We start from the raw sequence: 20115 nt of genomic DNA on the forward strand, positions 1-20115 counted from the left end.
GAGAAGTGAGTGGAAAAAGAATGTTTTTATAGTGAAATTAGGATTGGATTAGTGATGGTAGTGAGGGGAACTAATTAATTAGCATCAATCCCTTCATTTTAGCCTTAATCCCTTGTTTTTCCTCTTCAATCTCAACCCTCCATCCCATCTTTTCAATGGTCCTAAGGAGGACTTAGGGACTCAATGAAGGAAGGAGGACTCACTTGATCCTTCCTCTCTCTCTCTCTCTCTCTCTCTCTCTCTATATATATATATATATATATATATATATATAAAATAGTAAGTCTTACTTGAGATGTGTATATCCGTCATAAATTTGTGAGAGATTAAATAACATCTATATGGGTAGATAAGACAAAAGTAAGAGTGTATAGAAACTAAGACTATGTACATCAATAACACTGATAATTTGAGTGTTATAAATAAAAAATTAATATTCTAACTTTTTATCACTCCTCCAACCTATAATATTGATACTTATTTTTTCTTACTCCATTCATAACATTGGTGTGACACTGTCGTTTCATTATTTTTTATATTTTATCATGTCACTTATCCATTTTTTATTGCCATTTTTATTGTAACACACTTACACAAATGTCACATTTTAGTGTTGCAGGGTAACATAATGTGATTTTTTCTTTCCAAGCATTTGTTTATTATTACTTTATGGTAATTTTTTTTGTTTTTTAGTATCAAATGTTATTGATAAACATAGCCTTTTAAATGGCTTGTCTTTTTGTACCCAAGTGAGATTTATTTGACCCATCACAATCTTATAACGGATATTAACTGTCACAAATGAGAATATGTATATAAAATTAAGTGCAAGTACACTAGGTGGCCATGTTATAGACTTATTATAGTGATCCCAAATCACAAGATGATTCCAAATGAGTATCATAGATCCAGATACATCAACTCACCGACTATAATAATTACAATAGGTCTTGGTATAGACGGGTGGGGCGAACTGACGGGTAAAGACCTCTAATAAAATGGGTAGGGGGGACAAGGTGGAGCACCCCCATGTGCTTCCCACTTTATGACAAATGAGTATTTTGTGAGGGGAAATGGTATCCGTTTATACGTATAGACGGATAGTGTCCGTCTATAATGAGAATTTGTGTAATAATTAAGACTCACCTTCCTTTGCTCAAAATACTAGCTGGATATCACATGTTTTGACTTGGGTACATAAAATCGAATGACACACACATTTCTCTTCACTCAATCAAAGACTATTTCAATGAGATGTTGGTTTCATAACTTAATTTTAAATTCCGTTAATATTAAAGTAGTCCTTATATTTATACCAAAAAAACAAATTCTCAAAAAAAAAAAAAAAAAAAAATTAAACGACGTATAATAGTTTTATACGGAGTAGTATTTATACAGGTGACCTGCTAATTGAGATACACAATTGCACAATTGAGTATAAATTTGTTATAGGTTGTTTCAGGTCACACTATTAGCTAAGCTTCTTACTACTCTGTTTCGTTATCTTCTTGTTTAAACATTTTGGACCTACGTAAGTTATAGAGACGCATGTCGTCGCTTAAAGTGATGTCCATAAGCAAAGTAAAAAATGTAGAAAAAAAATGTAACTAGCTACATGGGCATTCAGAGTAATAGATTAATGGGTAGAGGTGGATACAAGTGCGGGTTGGCCCGACTCCCACCCCGTGGCTGATTAGTGGCCAGCTTGACAGCCTCACCCTAGTGTCGATCTCGGACCAAACATAAGGTAGCTCAGGTAGGCCCAGTCGAACCCGTCTCCCTCATGTGGGCTGGATCCAGGCTAGGTTTGACCAGACTCAACCCGGCCCACTATCCAACTCGACTAGTAGGTAGACCTGACAAACGAGATCAACTGGGTCAGGTTCAGGTCCGGTCAGTTCGGATCGGATTAATTCCGCGTTTGCTGGTCTCAGATCGGGTTAGAGTTAGGTTTGGTTATTTCGAGTTCGAGTCAACTACTATCAAGTTATTTATGGATAATAATCGCTTGCAACAATAAATATTTGAGTCGGGTTATAATGGCTCAGGTCAATTCGGATTTCGGATCAAGTTTGAGTTTTGAGTTCGGGTGTCGGATCGGGTCACTTTTGTCGGGTCTACAGTAATAGGCAATATGCTCATCTTTTAGGTCTTGGGCTTTAATTAGGATTGCCCCTAATTATCTCATGGACTTGTGATGTGCCATTTAGGCCCATATCTGGTTTGGGTGTAAATATGGGCCTCGTGATTTCATGCCCTATCAATTATACAATATCATTGTAATCATATTATTCGATTAGGAGTAGATAGATTATAGACATGTAAGTACTAAAACTTTGGATTTTTTGATTTTTTTCAGTAGATGCTAAATATTTTAGATATACTTTCGTATTATTAATAGCTTTAAAATACATGTAATCGAACTAAAAACAAATTCTTAGTAACAATCATACAAGTATACGAACTATATACAAACAATGATATTTTAAATATTATATCGCAATTTTATTTCTCTTACGGGAAATTAGGATTGAGCACCAGTCCATTCCAAATGACAGACTTATGTACACGACAAATTCGAGGGTGACCCTCGAATTGTATTAACTATGGTAACTATTAGGTTTTACATCGATTTTTGATGAAATATTCCTAATAATATTTCTTTAATTAGTTTCTTATCATGTGCCCGTATAGCTCACGTTAGTTCTAACCGTTGTTCTTATTGATTTTTCTTCTAAAATCGGCCCAATCTAACCAATAAGTAGCAGTTTTCCTCCACGAACTAAAATTAGCCCATTATTTATGTGAAGTGCTCCAATCTAGCCCAATTATCACTTGAGTTTAAGAAGTAGCCCACCAAAGCAAAACATGTGATTTTGCATGTAAAGATTTTCAGCAACTCTCTTATAGAACCGTCTTATTTCACAAGATCGACCCAATAAGAGAATAGCCCATACTTTATATTTAATTTTGTTTATATTTTATTTTTACGGATTTATAACACGTGCCTTAAGGCACATGATAATAATCTAATTAGGGAAATATTATTGAGAATATATCATGATAAATTAGAGTTGAAACTCATATACGAAAAATTTGACTAAAGATTTCGAAAATCTTAACCGTTGCTAACCCCTAACTCCACCACTGCTCTCACCTACCCTTCATGAACACATCTATAGTAGAATAAAAAAAAGTTGACCAAGTATGAGGATTAAGAACACGGGACATGCACGGAAATTTAAAATATAAGCCGTATCAAAATTATATGCATGCAAATTAAATATTCACGCCGTTATCTAATTGGTATCTTGCATATTTAATTAGATTAACACAAACAGTGGTGGAGCTAGAGGGCTATCAGGGGTCATCGCCCGCTAGCCCCCCGGCGAACAAGAGTTTCGTAATTTTTAGTAAAAAAATTCAAAAAAATTTCGATTGTACCTTATAAAATTACCATTCACCCCCTAAAAATTTTCGCCCCCTGTAAATTCAAATCCGGGTTCCGCCACATAACAAAAAAAAAAGAAAAAAGAATGAATCTGAAAAAACCAATAGATAAAATTTAAAATATATTGGCCATTAATTTTATTACACAATAACAAACATGTAAAAGATATGACCATGAGTCTATGAATACAAGGGTGAAATATGTCACACACCTAGATACACAATTTAACTCAAGGCCTAAAGAAAACAAACAAACGAAATTGTGTTACAGGAGAAACACAACTTCAAACGCAACTTAAAAACGACATTACATCTAATGGCCAATTAGAAAGAAGCAGGATCCATTTTACACCGGAGCTGAAGCATTGTTCTCGCCATTGTTCACCTGTGTGTACATCAACAAATCATAAGTATACGTAATTAAACAAATGCTGGTGCTATTATTATTATTATTATTATTATTATTATTATTAATTTTCTTATGGTATTTATGTGTCGCTTCGTGTTAGACAATAAAAAAAAGGTTGGTATGATAATATAATTCGACAAATTCTTTAATCATCTTTAAATAAGGTGTAGCCTATCGACTAAACAACTACTCCGTATATAATTTCAATAATGTATAATCATCGTGTCGCATGTCGGATACAAACGACACATAGCGGACACGCTAAAGTATATATTACTATTAATTAGTCTCACTATAGAAGGATCTATCTGTCTAAAGTGAAAAACGGGTCAAATATGCTTAAAATGGTGACATTTTTTGGCTCATGTCTTATACTTCCTCTATTCAACTTCACTCTACCACTCATTGTTGTTAGAATCGCGAGTCGATCCAACGATTCTACGATTTTACGATCCAAAAATGCTTGATCGATCCTGGATCCTACGATTCTATCATAGTTGTAGAATCTTACGATCCTATTAATTTGAAAATTTCTAGTGATAGGATCATAATACGATCCTACGATTTTACTATCCTACGATCTGATTCCATAATAAAAAATTAATATATATTTTTATATAATGACACTGAAAAACCCAAATTTCGTGTAAGTTGTTCATACAATGATACTAAAATCATTAATTACCAATAGTTTATGAATAAATATTAATAAATAAGTATTTTGATTTTCAATTATATGTTTTTACCAAATAAAAAATTATATTTAAGGAGTTTGTAGAATCTTGCGATTCTACGATCCGATTCTACCGATTCGATCCTACCCTCCCTATCGATCCAAAGTAGAATCCCGATCTTGACAACATTGCTAGTACCACTTTCAATTTTCTACACTATTCACAAATAAACATTTAATTTCAATTTTCTCTTAATACATAAGTAAAAATATATTCATGTGGGATCTTGTTTGATTCGTGTTTACGGGTACATTAAAAATATTTAACTTTTATAATTTTTGCAAATACGTAGCTAACGATATTTAACGCGTAAAACACGCGTTGACAAACGTGATAAAGTAAAGTGGTAGAGTGGAGTTGAATGGAGGAAGTGCTTAAAGTGGGTGGATATTTGGGTCGTGTATAACTATAAACAGATATCTCTTATCTTATCTATGATGAGAATTTATGTATTACTATATTAGGATACATTTTGGACAGATACATACTCCAAAATCGACATAATATAATGTCACCTGACTTGGATATCGCTGATCAATTTCGAAAATGTCGGCGGGCTTCAAGGAGGATTGTGTCTGTGAGAGAGCCATTGTCACAATAATAATTTCTTAAAATAGTATGTGATTACTAGTATGTATGTTGTATGTTCTTGTTGGTTGATATGATGCCTCTACTTGGGAGCTATTTATAGGAGGTTGATACGATACCATACTACAGTCTACAGTTGGGCTCATTTGCTTTAGTTATTCATTTATTTCTGAGTAAATTGATATAAGAATTCATTTTTATAAACAGTATTCAATATAAACAATAATTCAAAATCAATATCAAAATATTAACTTATATTACGAATAGTATCAAGTTGCCTGAAAATCATATCTTAACCTACTAGATAAAGTCCAAGAAAAAATCATTTAAGTATAAATCTTGACTCACCCACTTCAATTCCAAACTCCCTCTCTTAGATAAAAGCACTTGTAAAGTAGGGAAAAAAATGGAGTAAGAACTAAGAAGGCGACTTGATACTTTTAGTAGATAAAAATTATTATTTTAGTACTAATTACGATTTATTGATTATGTTGTTACTGTTTATAAAAATGGGTCGTTATATTGGTACTGTTTATTAATTGGATAGTGATATGGCGCCACCTGGTGGCATCGAATCTCGGCGCTACCCTAATTAAAAAAAACAAAAAAATTAAAAATAAATTGTTAGTTTTCAGTTTTGCGCCAAAGTTATAAGGGTAATTATGTAATTTTATATTTATGCAACTATTCGTTAAAACACTAACTAAATTAAAACTTATTTAAAATACTTTACATCAAAACAACTTAATTATCTTCATCGGATTAGTTTCTTTTTCATTTTATTGTATTTTTCATTTACTGAATTAGTATCTACAAGTTAACAAAAGAGAACATTCCAAGTCGGATTAATTCGAGACTCGTCGTTAACAACTGAAGTTTGATCCGAAATTTAAAACAAACCAAGTTGACACTTCTCCAATCTTAATAATTCAACCAAACAATGACGAGATCCGTAAAAACTCATATCGAAACTGATTTTAACAAAAATTCCTCCTAAAGATTGACTTATAAGTTATTTCGTATAATATTTCACTTAAAACAAGCCGGTATGAATTGACGGCCGACCCACTTTAAAAAGCATGTTATATCTTAATTGAGCTACCATTAATAGCTTATTTGCAGGCGTAGCCACTCTTAGGTCGGGTGGATACTTCTAAATAATTCAAAAGTATAGGGCAAGTAGGACCATGCCAATTGTCTGATTCTACTTACGAAGTTTAATACTGGTAAGATGAAAGATTATTTCTTAGAAAACAAAATTTAAAACATAAAAATGTTATTAAGATGGAAGATCTAGATAACTTCATGAAAAAAAAAATTGTGCCCTCGTTCCCAAAAGTCGACCACAACTTGAGCAAAGGTAGTTTAGTCATTTTAGGTAGGAATAACAAATTAAATAAGGTAGAATAATTTTTTGGTCAATTTATCATATTCTACCTTTTTTTTACCATTTTATCACAATTTATAGTTATTTTACCAATTTGGCAAACACCTTCTACTATTTTTTTACCAAATTGGTTATTTGGCCCACTTGTATCTTTGGATTAAAGTGAAGTAGGTGTGATCGCCAATTAATTACTCCGTACATACACGGGCCTTATTTATTTAAGTCCACACTTGCATATTTCGATTAGATAAGCTTGCCGACTCTGTGTCCCGCAACTGCATGTGCCTTATTTATTTCACAAATTATTATACGATCGTTGTATGTGTGAAGAGAAAAATATTGCCGCTTTTAGGTAATAGTAATTACTTTTGGATTAATTAGTGACCACTTTTTAAAGCTAAAAAATCACCATTTTTTCAAAGTGATCTCTATTTACCATGAAATGATCACTACTTCCGAAAGAAAGATTAGTTTTTCTCAATAAATACAAAAAAGACCGTCATACAAAATAATTGTATTATTTATTGGAAATTCTATTCTACGCGGTTGTAATTGAGACGAGAAAAATGTGACCGTTTTTTTGTAAATAGTGAACATTTTTGAATAAATAGAGACAACTTTTTATAACTAAAAACCGACCATTTTTTTGAAAGTAGTCATAATTTACTAAACTGATCATTATTTATCATTATAACCGGTGAATTTTACCAAAACCACACAAAAGATAGTTGTACAAGAAAATTGTTGTATTTATTTTACCTGGGCCTTATTTATTCAAGTCCACACTTGTGTCTTACGATTAGATAAGATTGCGTATGGACGATTAATGTGGTGCATTCTAATTGATAATCGGAATTCCTCAATCATGCAAAAAAATGTTTTGTATGTATCATTGATGTTAGCTAGTTTAGTTGGTAAAGTTAGAAGTGAAATATACTCACGATTTCAGTTTAAATCTCGTCAACAACATACTAGTATGAGTGACTTGTTATAGTTAGGTTATAACTTTTCCCTCATGTTATAATAGTATGAGTGACTTGTTATTCTTCAACAATAATTCTTATATAAAACAGCATTACACAATTATTATTGAAAAACCATGTATTACTTTACATAATTACCTCCATAAAAGTAACTTTGAGTGCTTATCATGCATGTTTGGGTATTATGAGAGTTTTTTTTTTTGTTGAATGGTAAGCTTCTCATTAAAAACAGTAACAATATATTTTAGAACATATTCAATCATACTAGATTATCAAAATACAACTTTGGAATAATAAAGGCATGGCACATAATTACTTGAACATCATTGCATTGCCTTTACCCATTGTTCATCTTCGCTAGGAATATAATGAGAATTTAATCTAGTTTTGAATACCGAATTGATAAGCCATATTGATTAAATTTAATACAAAAATCGAAGTATAATACTCTTGTGCATTCATATTTGGAATCTCATTTTTTCTCGTTGCACCGGGCCTCCATTTGTTTTAAGACGCCCCTGAGAAACATTATGTACTTCGTTAATCATATATGTAGCTCGTCTGATGTAAGAGTATGGGATAAACGTTGCTCGACCCTCATGGTTTTATTCAATATACTTCCTCCGATCCAGACAGATGGTAACACTTACCTAAAATGGATGAACCACACCAATGGTAACATACCATATTTGGCATGAAAAAGGACTAAATTACCCTTACATCCACTACCTATTTACAACTTTATCATCCACCCACCCACTCACCAACTACTTATTTAATCCACTTAAACTCATGTGGCCCCAATCAAACTTCCCTACTTTACCCCTCACTTTCCCACCTTTTCTTAAATAACCACTTTTCTACTATGTTACCATTTGTCTGGATCGGAGGGAGTAGTAAACTAAATGCTTATTCAATTATAATTGTTCAAGTAAATTTTATACAAATGATTATCCATTTCTATAGTAGAATTAAAAAGTTGACCTAGCTAGTATGAGGATTAAGAACACCGCGGGTTGTGCATGGAAATTCAAAATCTATGCCGTTCTCTAATTGATATCTGGCGTACTTTAGATTAACACAAAAAAAAGGATAAATCTAAAAAAAAAAAAAAGAATAGCTAAAATTTAAAATATATTGGCCATTAATTTTATTACACAATAACAAACATGTAGAAGATATGACCATGAATCTATGAATACAAGGGTGAAATATGTCACACACCTAGACACACAATTTAACTCAAGGCCTAAAGCAAACAAACAAATAATGAAATTGTGTTTACATGAGAAACCCAACTTCAAACGGAACTTAAAAACGACATTACATCTAATGGCCAATTAGAAAGAACCAGGATCCATTTTACACCGGAGCTGAAGCATTGTTCTCGCCAGTGTTCACCTGTGTGTACATCAACAAATCATAAGTATACGTAATTAAACAAATGTTGGTGCTATTATTATTATTATTATTATTATTATTATTATTATTATTATTATTATTAATTTTCTTATGGTATTTATGTGTCGCTTCGTGTTAGACAATAAAAAAAAGGTTGGTATGATAATATAATTCGACAAATTCTTTAATCATCTTTAAATAAGGTGTAGCCTATCGACTAAACAACTACTCCGTATATAATTTCAATAATGTATAATCATCGTGTCGCATGTCGAATACAAGCGACATATAGCGGACATGCCAAAGTATATATTACTATCAATTAGTCTCACTATAGACGGATCTATCAGTCTAAAGTGAAAAACGGGTCAAATATGCTTAAAATGGTGACATTTTTAGGCTCCTGTCATATACTTCCTCTATTCAACTCCACTCTACCACTCATTGTTGTTAGAATCGTGATTCGATCCAACGATTCTACGATTTTACGATCCAAAAATGCTTGATCGATCCTGGATCCTACGATTCTATCATAGTTGTAGAATCTTACGATCCTATTAATTTGAAAATTTCTAGTGATAGGATCATAATATGATCCTACGATCGGATTCCATAATAAAAAAAATTAATATATATTTTTATATAATGACACTAAAAACCCCAAATTTCGTGTAAGTTGTTCATACAATGATACTAAAATCATTAATTACCAATAGTTTATGAATAAATATTAATAAATAAGTATTTTGATTTTCAATTATATGTTTTTACCAAATAAAAAATTATATTTAAGGAGTTTGTAGAATCTTGCGATTCTACGATCCGATTCTACCGATTCGATCATACCCTCCCTATCAATCCAAAGTAGAATCCCGATCCTGACAACATTACTACCACTTTCAATTTTCTACACTATTCACAAATAAACATTTAATTTCAATTTTCTCTTAATACATAAGTAAAAATATATTCACGTGGGATCTTGTTTGATTCGTGTTTAATTACGGGTATACTAAAAATATTTAACTTTTATAATTTTTGCAAATACGTAGCTAACGATATTTAACGCGTAAAACACGCGTTGACAAACGCGATAAAGTAAAGTGGTAGAGTAGAGTTGAATGGAGGAAGTGCTTAAAGTGGGTGGATATTTGGCTCGTGTATAACTATAAACAGATATCTCTTATCTTATCTATGATGAGAATTTATGTATTAGTATATTAGGATACATTTTCGACAGATACAAACTCCAAAATCGACATAATATAATGTCACCTGACTTGGAGGATACATTTCAATAATTGCGGCTGGCTTCAAGGAGGATTGTGTCTGTGAGAGAGCCATTGTCACAATAATAGTTTCTTAAAATAGTATGTGATTACTAGTTTGTATGTTGTATGTTCTTGTTGGTTGATATGATGCCTCTACTTGGGAGCTATTTATAGAGGTTGATATGATACCTTTTAAGTGTTGCACCTTCGCTTTAGTTATTAATTTATTTATTTTAGTAAATTGATAAATACTCTCTCCAATTTTCTTTTATCTTCCCCTTTTTTTTGGACACAAAAATTAAGAAAGGGAAGAAAGAAGGAAAAAAGTAGAATAAAGTATTATAAATTTATAGGGGAGAGCAAATAATAAAGAATAAATAATGAATAAATAATAGATAAAGTAATGGGAGTTGTTGATTTTTTTAGGAGAGAGAAATTAATAAAAAAATGAATGAAACTTATCAAAAAAAGGAAAGAGGGAAGATAATCAAATTTGTGTGAAAAAGGAAAGAGGGAAGATAATAGGAAATTGGAGGGAGTAGAATCAATATAACAATTCATTTTTATAAACTGTACCAATATAATTAATAATTTAAAATTAATACTAAAATATTAACTTCTATCTATGAATAGTACAAAGTCGCCTGAAAATCATATCTTAACCTACTAGATAAAGTCCAATAAAAAATCATTTAAGTATAAATCTTGACTCACCCACTTCAATTCCAAACTCCCTCTCTTAGATAAAAGCACTTGTAAAGTAGGGAAAAAAATGGAGTAAGAACTAAGAAGGCGACTTGATACTTTTAGTAGATAAAAATTATTATTTTGGTACTAGTTACGATTTATTGATTATGTTGTTACTGTTTATAAAAATGGGTCGTTATATTGGTACTGTTTATTAATTGGATAGCGATATGGCGCCACCCGGTGGCATCGAATCTCGGCGCTACCCTAATTAAAAAATAAAATTTTAAAAAAAATTGTTAGTTTTCAGTTTTGCGCCAAAGTTATAAGGGTAATTATGTAATTTTATATTTATGCAACTATTCGTTAAAACACTAATTAAATTAAAACTTATTTAAAATACTTTACATCAAAACAACTTAATTATCTTCATCGGATTAGTTTCTTTTTTATTTTATTGTATTTTTCATTTACTGAATTAGTATCTACAAGTTAACAAAAGAGAACATTCAATTAGATCCATTGAAGAAGAAGACACTTTGTATATCCCAACAAAGTTGTGACATTTATTTTCAACTTTGCGATCCAATACCCCTACCTTTCTGAATTTCCGACCCCAAAATGCATAATGGATTGAGTATGATACCAAATCGAAATCGATTCCTTATGATCTAAATAATGATAACTTTTATGATTAAAAAATAACCATTTTTTTCAAAATGGTCTTTATTTACCGAAAAGGCGAAGAGATAGTTATTTTTCCTTTGTCGGATAAAAACACGGAAGTAAAAGACTGTTGTACAAGAGAATTGTTATACTTCGTATTTATTTAGGTCCACCCTTTCTTTTTCCGAAACAATTAATTACAACGTACATACGTGGGCCTTAATTATTTAGGTCCACACTTGCGTTGGCCAAGCTACCACATTGGTAAAAAAAAGTGAAGGGTAGCAACCAAATTAGTAAAAAAAGTGTCATATGTGACAAATTGGTAAAAAAGCTATTGATTGGTGACAAATTAGCCAAAAAACTTTCATTTTAATGAACTCTCTATTGTTCGAACAAGATTTGACAAAACTACCCTTACCGAAATATTAAAGTCGAAAAAAATTAATTCGAGACTCGTCGTTAACAACTGAAGTTTGATCCGAAATTTAAAACAAACCAAGTTGACACTTCTTCAATCTTAATAATTCAACCAAACAATGACGAGATCCGTAAAAACTCATATCGAAACTGATTTTAACAAAAATTACTCCTAAAGATTGACATATAAGTTACTTCGTATAATATTTCACTTAAAACAAGCCGATATGAATTGACGACCGACCCATTTTAAAAAGCATATTATATCTTAATTGAGCTACCATTAATAGCTTATTTGCAGGCGTAGCCACTCTTAGGTCGGGTGGATACTTCTAAATAATTCAAAAGTATAGGGCAAGTAGGACCATGCCAACTGTCTGATTCTACTTACGAAGTTTAATACTGGTAAGATGAAAGATCATTTCTTAGAAAACAAAATTTAAAACATAAAAATGTTATTAAGATGGAAGATCTAGATAACTTCATGAAAAAAAAATTTGTGCCCTCGTTCCCAAAAGTCGACCACAACTTGAGCAAAGGTAGTTTAGTCATTTTAGGTAGGAATAACAAATTAAATAAGGTAAAATAATTTTTTGGTCAATTTATTATATTCTACCTTTTTTTTACCATTTTATCACAATTTATAGTTATTTTACCAATTTGGCAAACACCTTCTACTATTTTTTTACCAAATTGGTTATTTGGCCCACTTGTATCTTTGGATTAAAGTGAAGTAGGTGTGATCGCCAATTAATTACTCCGTACATACACGGGCCTTATTTATTTAAGTCCACACTTGCATATTTCGATTAGATAAGCTTGCCGACTTGCGTATTATTTCATCCATTCAACTCCATTCTACTTAGTTTTCTTACCTAATCAAAAAAAAAAAAAAAAAAAAAACTCCATTCTACTTATTTTCATTTTCTACACTATTTACAAGTGCACATTTAATCTTGATTATCTCTCAGCACATAAGTAGAAATATATTCATACGAGATCTTGTTTGATTCGTCTTTACGAGTACATTAATAATATCTAACTTTTATAATTTTTACAAATACGTAACTAACGATATTTACGTACCGCGTAAAACACGCGTTGGCGAACGTGAAAAAACAAAGTGGAAATTGGAATTGCTTTGATTCAATTAATATTGAGAATCATATTATATGTAATGAATCCGGGTGATGTATGTATGGACGAATAATGTCTGCATTCTAAATGATAATCGAAATTCCTCGACTATACAAAAACACGCTTTCTATCATTATAGAGTCTAATAATATGTTAGCTAGTTTAGTTGATAAAGTTATGAGTGCTGAGTTTAAATTTTGTCAGCGACATATAACCCTTGTAACTCCTTTACGCCAAACAAGGCATTATGGCGCCTAAAAAAAAAAAGAAAAAGACGCCTCGTTATATATGTTACTTAAACTACTCATATTATAGTAGTATTAGTAACATGCATGTTAATTGTTAGGGTGTAACATTTCCTTGGAGTTATAGTAGTATGAGTGACTTATTAATCTACAATACTAATTCTTATATAAAACGACTTTACACAATCATTATTGTAAAACCATGTATTACTTCGTATAATTAACCCTATAAAAACTAACTTCCACTAATTGATGTTTGATTCACGAGTTATTATTCTCACCAGCTTGACTCTTCAGCGAACTACCTTCCTAAATATCGTTGGTCCAACATTACACAAGAAATGTACGAGGAAACACTTCATTTGAACGATGATCGACCTAATTTTACGCATACAACCATTCACAATCAGACACGTAAATCATTTAGAAGATGATCGACCCAATTTAAAATAATTTTTCGCTTTAAATAAATATAACTACTTATAAAAATACTACTGTAGTTTAGACCTCATGCAATGCATGTACGGTATATATAAAACTGTATTTTTCAATGTATTATACTTATAGATTTTAACTCGACCATAATTAATTTTCAAGATTTCTCATCCTTACATTTTGATTTGAGAAAAATAATTGAAACTGTAAAACTATTCAAGCAACTTATATCATTTTGATATTTTAATGAAATAGGTTTATTTTACCATAAATTTTGCAAATTATTTTAACTATTTTTTTGTTCGTGGAGCTAGCAATAACAGTTTATAATTGTTTTTTATTGAGTATAATCTACAATTTAATGAAAAGATTATATTTTAAAATCAAACGAGGAATTGTTTACTCCGTGTCCCGTAAATGCATGTGCCTTATTTATTTCATAAATTCTATTATACGACCGTTGTATGTGTGACGAGAAAAATATTGCTGCTTTTAGGTAATAGTGATTACTTTTGGCTAAATTAGTGACCACTTTTTAAAGCTAAAAAATGACCAGTTTTTTTTAAAGTGGTCTCTATTTACCATGAAATGATCACTACTTCCAAGAGAAAGATTAGTTTTTCTCAATAAATACGAAAAAATCGTCGAACAAGATAATTGTATTATTTATTCAGGTCCGCACTTGCTTTTTTTTTTCCTAGCCAATTGTAATATTTATTTAGGTCCACATTTATTAAAATGATCATTATTTACCAACAAAAATGGTGAAGTTTACCAAAATCACAAAAAAGATAGTTGTACAAAAAAATTGTTGTATTTATTTAGGTCCACACTTAGCGTTTTCCAAACCAATTAATTACTCCGTACACACATGGGCCTTATTTATTGTCAAGTCCACACTTGCGTCTTTCAATTAGATAAGGTTGCGTACTATTGAGAATCAGATGATAACGTTTGTATGGACGAATAATGTGTGCATTCTAATTGATAATCGGAATTCCTCGATTATGCAAAAAACTCTTTTGTACTTCTTTACATGATCTACCCATTTGTTGAATATATGAGTGTAATATTTTAATAAAATGAGTAGATTATATGAGAACGGAGGAAGTATCATTGATGTTAGCTAGTTTAGTTGGTAAAGTTAGAAGTGAAATATATTCATAATTTTAGTTCAAATCTCATCAGCAACATATTACCTTGATTATAGCTTCCTTTACACCAAACAAGATATTATGTGCCTAACAAAAGAAAAAGGCGTCTCGTTATCTATGTTCAATTGGTCTCCCTTGTGGCGGGTTACCATTTGTGACGGATATTTTGTGAGATAAAATGGTAACAAAATGGGTTAGTGGAGAAAGGGGACCACATGAATAGTGTTGCAGAGAGAGAAAAAGTGGGTACATTGTGAGGTAAAATGGTATCCGTCTTCAGCTTGTGACGGATATGTCATGTCTTCAATGAGAATTTGTGATCTATGTTACTTAAGCTACTCCTATTATACTAGATTACTAGTATGAGTGACTTGTTATAGTTTGGTTGTAACTTTTCCCTCATGTTATAGTAGTATGAGTAACTTGTTATTCTTCAACCATAATTCTTATACTTCCTCCATTCAACTCCACTCTACCTATTTCACTTTTGTACACTATTCACAATCGTGTATTCAATTTTGATTTTCTCTCGATACGTAAGTGGAAATATATTCATGTGGGATCTTGTTTGATTCGTCTTTATGAGTACATTAAAAATATCTAACTTTTATAATTTTTGCAAATACCTAACTAACGATATTTAACGCGTAAAATACGCGTTGACAAACGTGAAAAAAGAAAGTGGTAGAGTGGAGTTGAATGGAGGAAGTATAAAACAGCATTACACAATTATTATTGAAAAATCATGTGTTACTTTGCATAATTACTTCCATAAAATAACTTGGAATGCATATCATGCATGTTTAAGTATTATAATTAAGAGTTTTTTTTTTGGGTTGAATTATAAGCTTCTCATTAAGATTAATCAAATACTATATATTAAATCCAGAAACCAAGGGACTTCAATGTAATTAAAGAAAGTTATACAAATTAATTATACTATATAGTTTTAAATCAATAACACCGTGTGATGGACCCGATTAAGGAATCTCAATGCAAATATTATATAGTTTGGGTTAAAATTAAATTATATAGAAGCCTGGTAATTTTCCTAAACATTTGTAAGAGACTAAAACATGGTCAATTTCCTTAAAATAAAATAATTAATTAAGATGGTCAATTTCCTTAAAATAAATTATACTATATTGTATAATTCTTTCGATTTGATTTAATACATATATGTAATTTATTTATATAAATATATAATCCTCTTAAACCAAGGGACTTCAATGTAATTAAATAAAGTTATACAAATTAATTATACTATATAGTTTTAAATCAATAGCACCGTGTGATGGACCCGATTAAGGGATCTCAATGCAAATATTATATAGTTTGGGTTAAAATTAAATTATATAGAAGCCTGGTAATTTTCCTAAACGTTTGTAAGAGACTAAAACATGGTCAATTTCCTTAAAATAAAATAATTAATTAAGATGGTCAATTTCCTTAAAATAAATTATACTATATTGTATACTTCTTTCGATTTGATTTAATACATATATGTAATTTATTTATATAAATATATAATCCTCTTAAAATTGCATGTCTAAGTAGTAAAAGTAATTTCGTAAGTAAAGAAAAGAATTGTAGTAACATTGGATATAATTATATGATAGTAATCACTCATTTGAATAGTAAAAGTAACAATATTATCAGCGAGATTAGTGAAAGTGGTAGAAACAACAATGGGAGTAGTGAAATAATCAATATTAATGCGGCAATAGTGAAAGTAACAATAATTACGACGGGAGTAGTGAAATTATCAATATTAATACGACAGTAGTGACAGTAACAATAATTACGGCGGGGGTAGGGAAAGTAACAATGATTACGGGTAAGTAGTGAAATGTTATTACTATTGTTTCATTAATAAGAGTAAAATATTAATAGCGGGAGTAGTGAATTTATCTCAAAATTTATTTCATCGTAATTTTAGGATATGCCATAGAAAAATATATTAATGATAAATTTATGGGTTATGCAACTTTAAATAATTTTATTTAATGAAAAAAAAAATTAATGGTAAGTAGAGGTAGCCCGGGCGAAGCCGGGCACCCATACTAGTAACAATATATTTTAGAACCTATTCAATCATACTAGATGATCAAAATACAACTTTGGAATAACAAAGGCAGGGGCGGTCCAAAGGCTGTGCAATTCGGTTCACAGCACATGGGCTCAAGGGGAAATATGGCCCCAAATCTAAGCCCAATCCATAACATTAAATGAAAATGATTTTGGCCTTTTTCCTCCTTGTGGACTACTCCGTAAAGTCACTACTCTACACTCCATAGTATCTTTGTTTACCCAAAACACACATGCATCCCAATTCCCCATCAATAGGCAGATTTTTTTTTAAAATTTATTTATTTAAGTGGGGCAGAGACTTCAAAGTATACTTTTTTACCTTTCTCAGTTCTCAGTTCTTTTGTTATATCTCCATCTTTTAATTTCTTTTATTTATATTACTCTTTATATTAAATTATTAATTATTGTGTGAGACATTTTTATTCTATAAAAGACAAGGTATTTATTACAAACAAACAAATATGAAGTACTGTATATTTTATAAAAGTGAATCGTCTCATGATATGAAACGGTCTTATTTATATAATTTGTGTTTTAAGTATATGCCTAAAATAAATCATAGCATTTTATTTTATTTTCATATATCTTAACTTTTCCTTTTTTCTCAAATTTTTATTTTTAATAGTTTTCATTTAGGACCTCAAGTAAATGATAATTAATTGTTTTGGGGCCTCAACTTAAAAATGGAAACAGGGCCTCCCGAATTCACCGTCGCCCCTGAACAAAGGCATAACACATAATTACTTGAACGTCATCGCCTTTACCGATTGTTCATCTTTTCTAGGAATAGAATGAGAAAGCCGGTGCATCATCCTTAGTCTTAGCCGTTTTAGGAGGTTCTGAATATATATCCTCATTATGGTAATTTGTATATGATTTTACAATGTCTTATGGTAAAAGAAAGAAACATCGTCATGTACTTCGTTAATCATATATGTCGCTCGTCTAAGGTAAGAGTATGGGATAAACGTTGCTCGACCCTCATGGTTTTATTCAATATAGTAAACTAAATTCTTATTCAATTATAATTGTTCAAGTAAATTTTATATAAATGATTATCCGTTTCTATAGTAGATTAGTAGAATAAAAAAACTTGACCTAGTATGAGGATTAAGAACATGGGACGTGCATGATGCATGAAATTCAAAATCTAGGCCGTTCTCTAATTAATATCTGGCGTACTTTAGATTAACACAAAAAAAAGGATAAATCTAAAAAAAAACAATAGATAAAATTTAAAATATATTGGCCATTAATTTTGTTACACAATAACGCCCGTCTAAGGCTATGTGCTCTATGTGCAATAGCTCTGGGCCTCAAACTTTGGGGGCCCAAATTTTAGCTATCCATAAAGTTAAAAAAAAAAAAAATTAAAAACAATTGGCAACTCAGAGTCTCAAACACGTTGTTTGTGTGTGTATTCTCCAATCCTTCAATCCTTCAATCAATCTCCTTCCCCAAATACTGAATAATTAATTTACTTTCCAAAAAAATTAAGGTGCTGTTTGGCCTTGATTATAGAAAATGGTTTTTCCTTTTCAAAAAGAGTTTATTCATAAGTTACTTTTCGGAAAAGTTTTAGTTGTTTGGCCATACTTTTGTAAAAGTGGTTTCTCACAAAATTTATATGTTTGGCCTAACTACTTTAATACAACTTTTGTTTGCTTATTTGGTTCTTTATGTGAAAAGTAGAAGTAGAAGTAATAATTATCTACTTCTCCTTTTGGAGGTGAATAATCAGTTTTTGACTTTTCAAAAGCACTTTTAAAACCCTCTAATTTACCATGTTTGGCCAAGCTACTACTTTTTCAATTGTAAAAGCACTTTTTAAGTTTGGTCAAACAGCACCTAAATTTGCTTTTTAATTTTTCCCATAAAACGTTTCTTATTTTGAAATCTTTAAATATCCTAAATCAATTCCCCACAAATCATTCAAGTTTACAATTAGAGAAATTGGAATCAAAATTTTGCAATAGAATCTGTTTCAATTGTTTATAAAATTTCAAATTTACATTTAAGTTACATTTCTTCTTAGTTTTAATGAACAATTGTTCTACTATGGGTGATAGTCGATTTCTTGTGAATCTTGTCTTTAATGTTATTTCATGCTATTGTCTTATCGTTTATTAGCTTTATGAATTTGCAGCTATTAGTCGGAGATTAGAGGATTTTGTTTTGTCGAGTTTTAATTCACACCACCACAACGATAGTTTTGGAATTTGGCTTTAATAGGGTCGTTTATAGATTTTATAAATTTTGAGGCCTCATATTTTTTTTGCACCGGACTTCCACTTTTCTCGAGACGGCCCTGCAAACATGTAAAAGATATGACAATGAGTCTATGAGTACAAGGGTGAAATATATTACACACCTAGGTACACAATTTAACTCAAAGCCTAAAGCAAACAGACAAACATACGAAACTGTGTTACATGAGAGACACAACTTAAAACGAACTTAAAAACGACATTACATCTAATGGCCAATTAGAAAGAAGTCGGATCCATTTTACACCGGAGCTGAAGCGCCATTGTTCACCTGTGTGTACATCAACAAATCATAAGTATACGTAAACATATAGCGAGGTTGATATGATAATATAATTCGACAAATTCTTTAATCATCTTTTTATTTAAGGAGTGACCTATCGACTAAATAACTACTCCGTATTTTATTTCAATAATTAATTTAATTATCGTGTTGCATGTCAGACACCAGACTCATAGCAGACATGACAAAGTATATTAGTACTATTAGGATGCATTTTCGACGGACACAATAATATAATGTCACCTGGCTCGGAGGAATATTAAGATCCCAATCATCGGCGGGCTTCAAGGTAGACTCTGAATGAGAGAGATAAGCCATTATATTGTTGATAATAAATAATAAATTGTTAAAAAAAACTGGATTGTGTGATTAATAATATTACTTAAAAACCCTATTTATAGACCAATAAGACCATATCCTTGATTCACATTGTCACTTCATCTTCATGTAGGTCCATATATTGTCATTTTCGTCTAAAATAATAAGACGGGATTTTGTAATTATTTT

The 20115-nt window shown here is 30.9% G+C and overlaps 2 long non-coding RNA genes across 2 annotated transcripts; both read right to left on the reverse strand.

Moving 5' to 3' along the window:
* Positions 1 to 3559: 3559 nt before the first annotated feature.
* On the reverse strand, positions 3560 to 5459 carry LOC141595942 (uncharacterized). Its single transcript, XR_012522335.1, has 2 exons — positions 5109 to 5459; positions 3560 to 3835 (listed from the first exon to the last, which is right to left on the reverse strand). It is a non-coding gene; the product is annotated as an uncharacterized LOC141595942 (long non-coding RNA).
* Positions 5460 to 8668: 3209 nt separating this feature from the next.
* LOC141595941 (uncharacterized) lies at positions 8669 to 19987 on the reverse strand. Its single transcript, XR_012522334.1, has 4 exons — positions 19852 to 19987; positions 19532 to 19596; positions 10228 to 19366; positions 8669 to 8952 (listed from the first exon to the last, which is right to left on the reverse strand). It is a non-coding gene; the product is annotated as an uncharacterized LOC141595941 (long non-coding RNA).
* Positions 19988 to 20115: the final 128 nt, after the last annotated feature.

This window comes from Silene latifolia, chromosome 8 (assembly GCF_048544455.1).
Source record: "Silene latifolia isolate original U9 population chromosome 8, ASM4854445v1, whole genome shotgun sequence".
Classification (NCBI taxonomy): Eukaryota; Viridiplantae; Streptophyta; class Magnoliopsida; order Caryophyllales; family Caryophyllaceae; genus Silene; species Silene latifolia.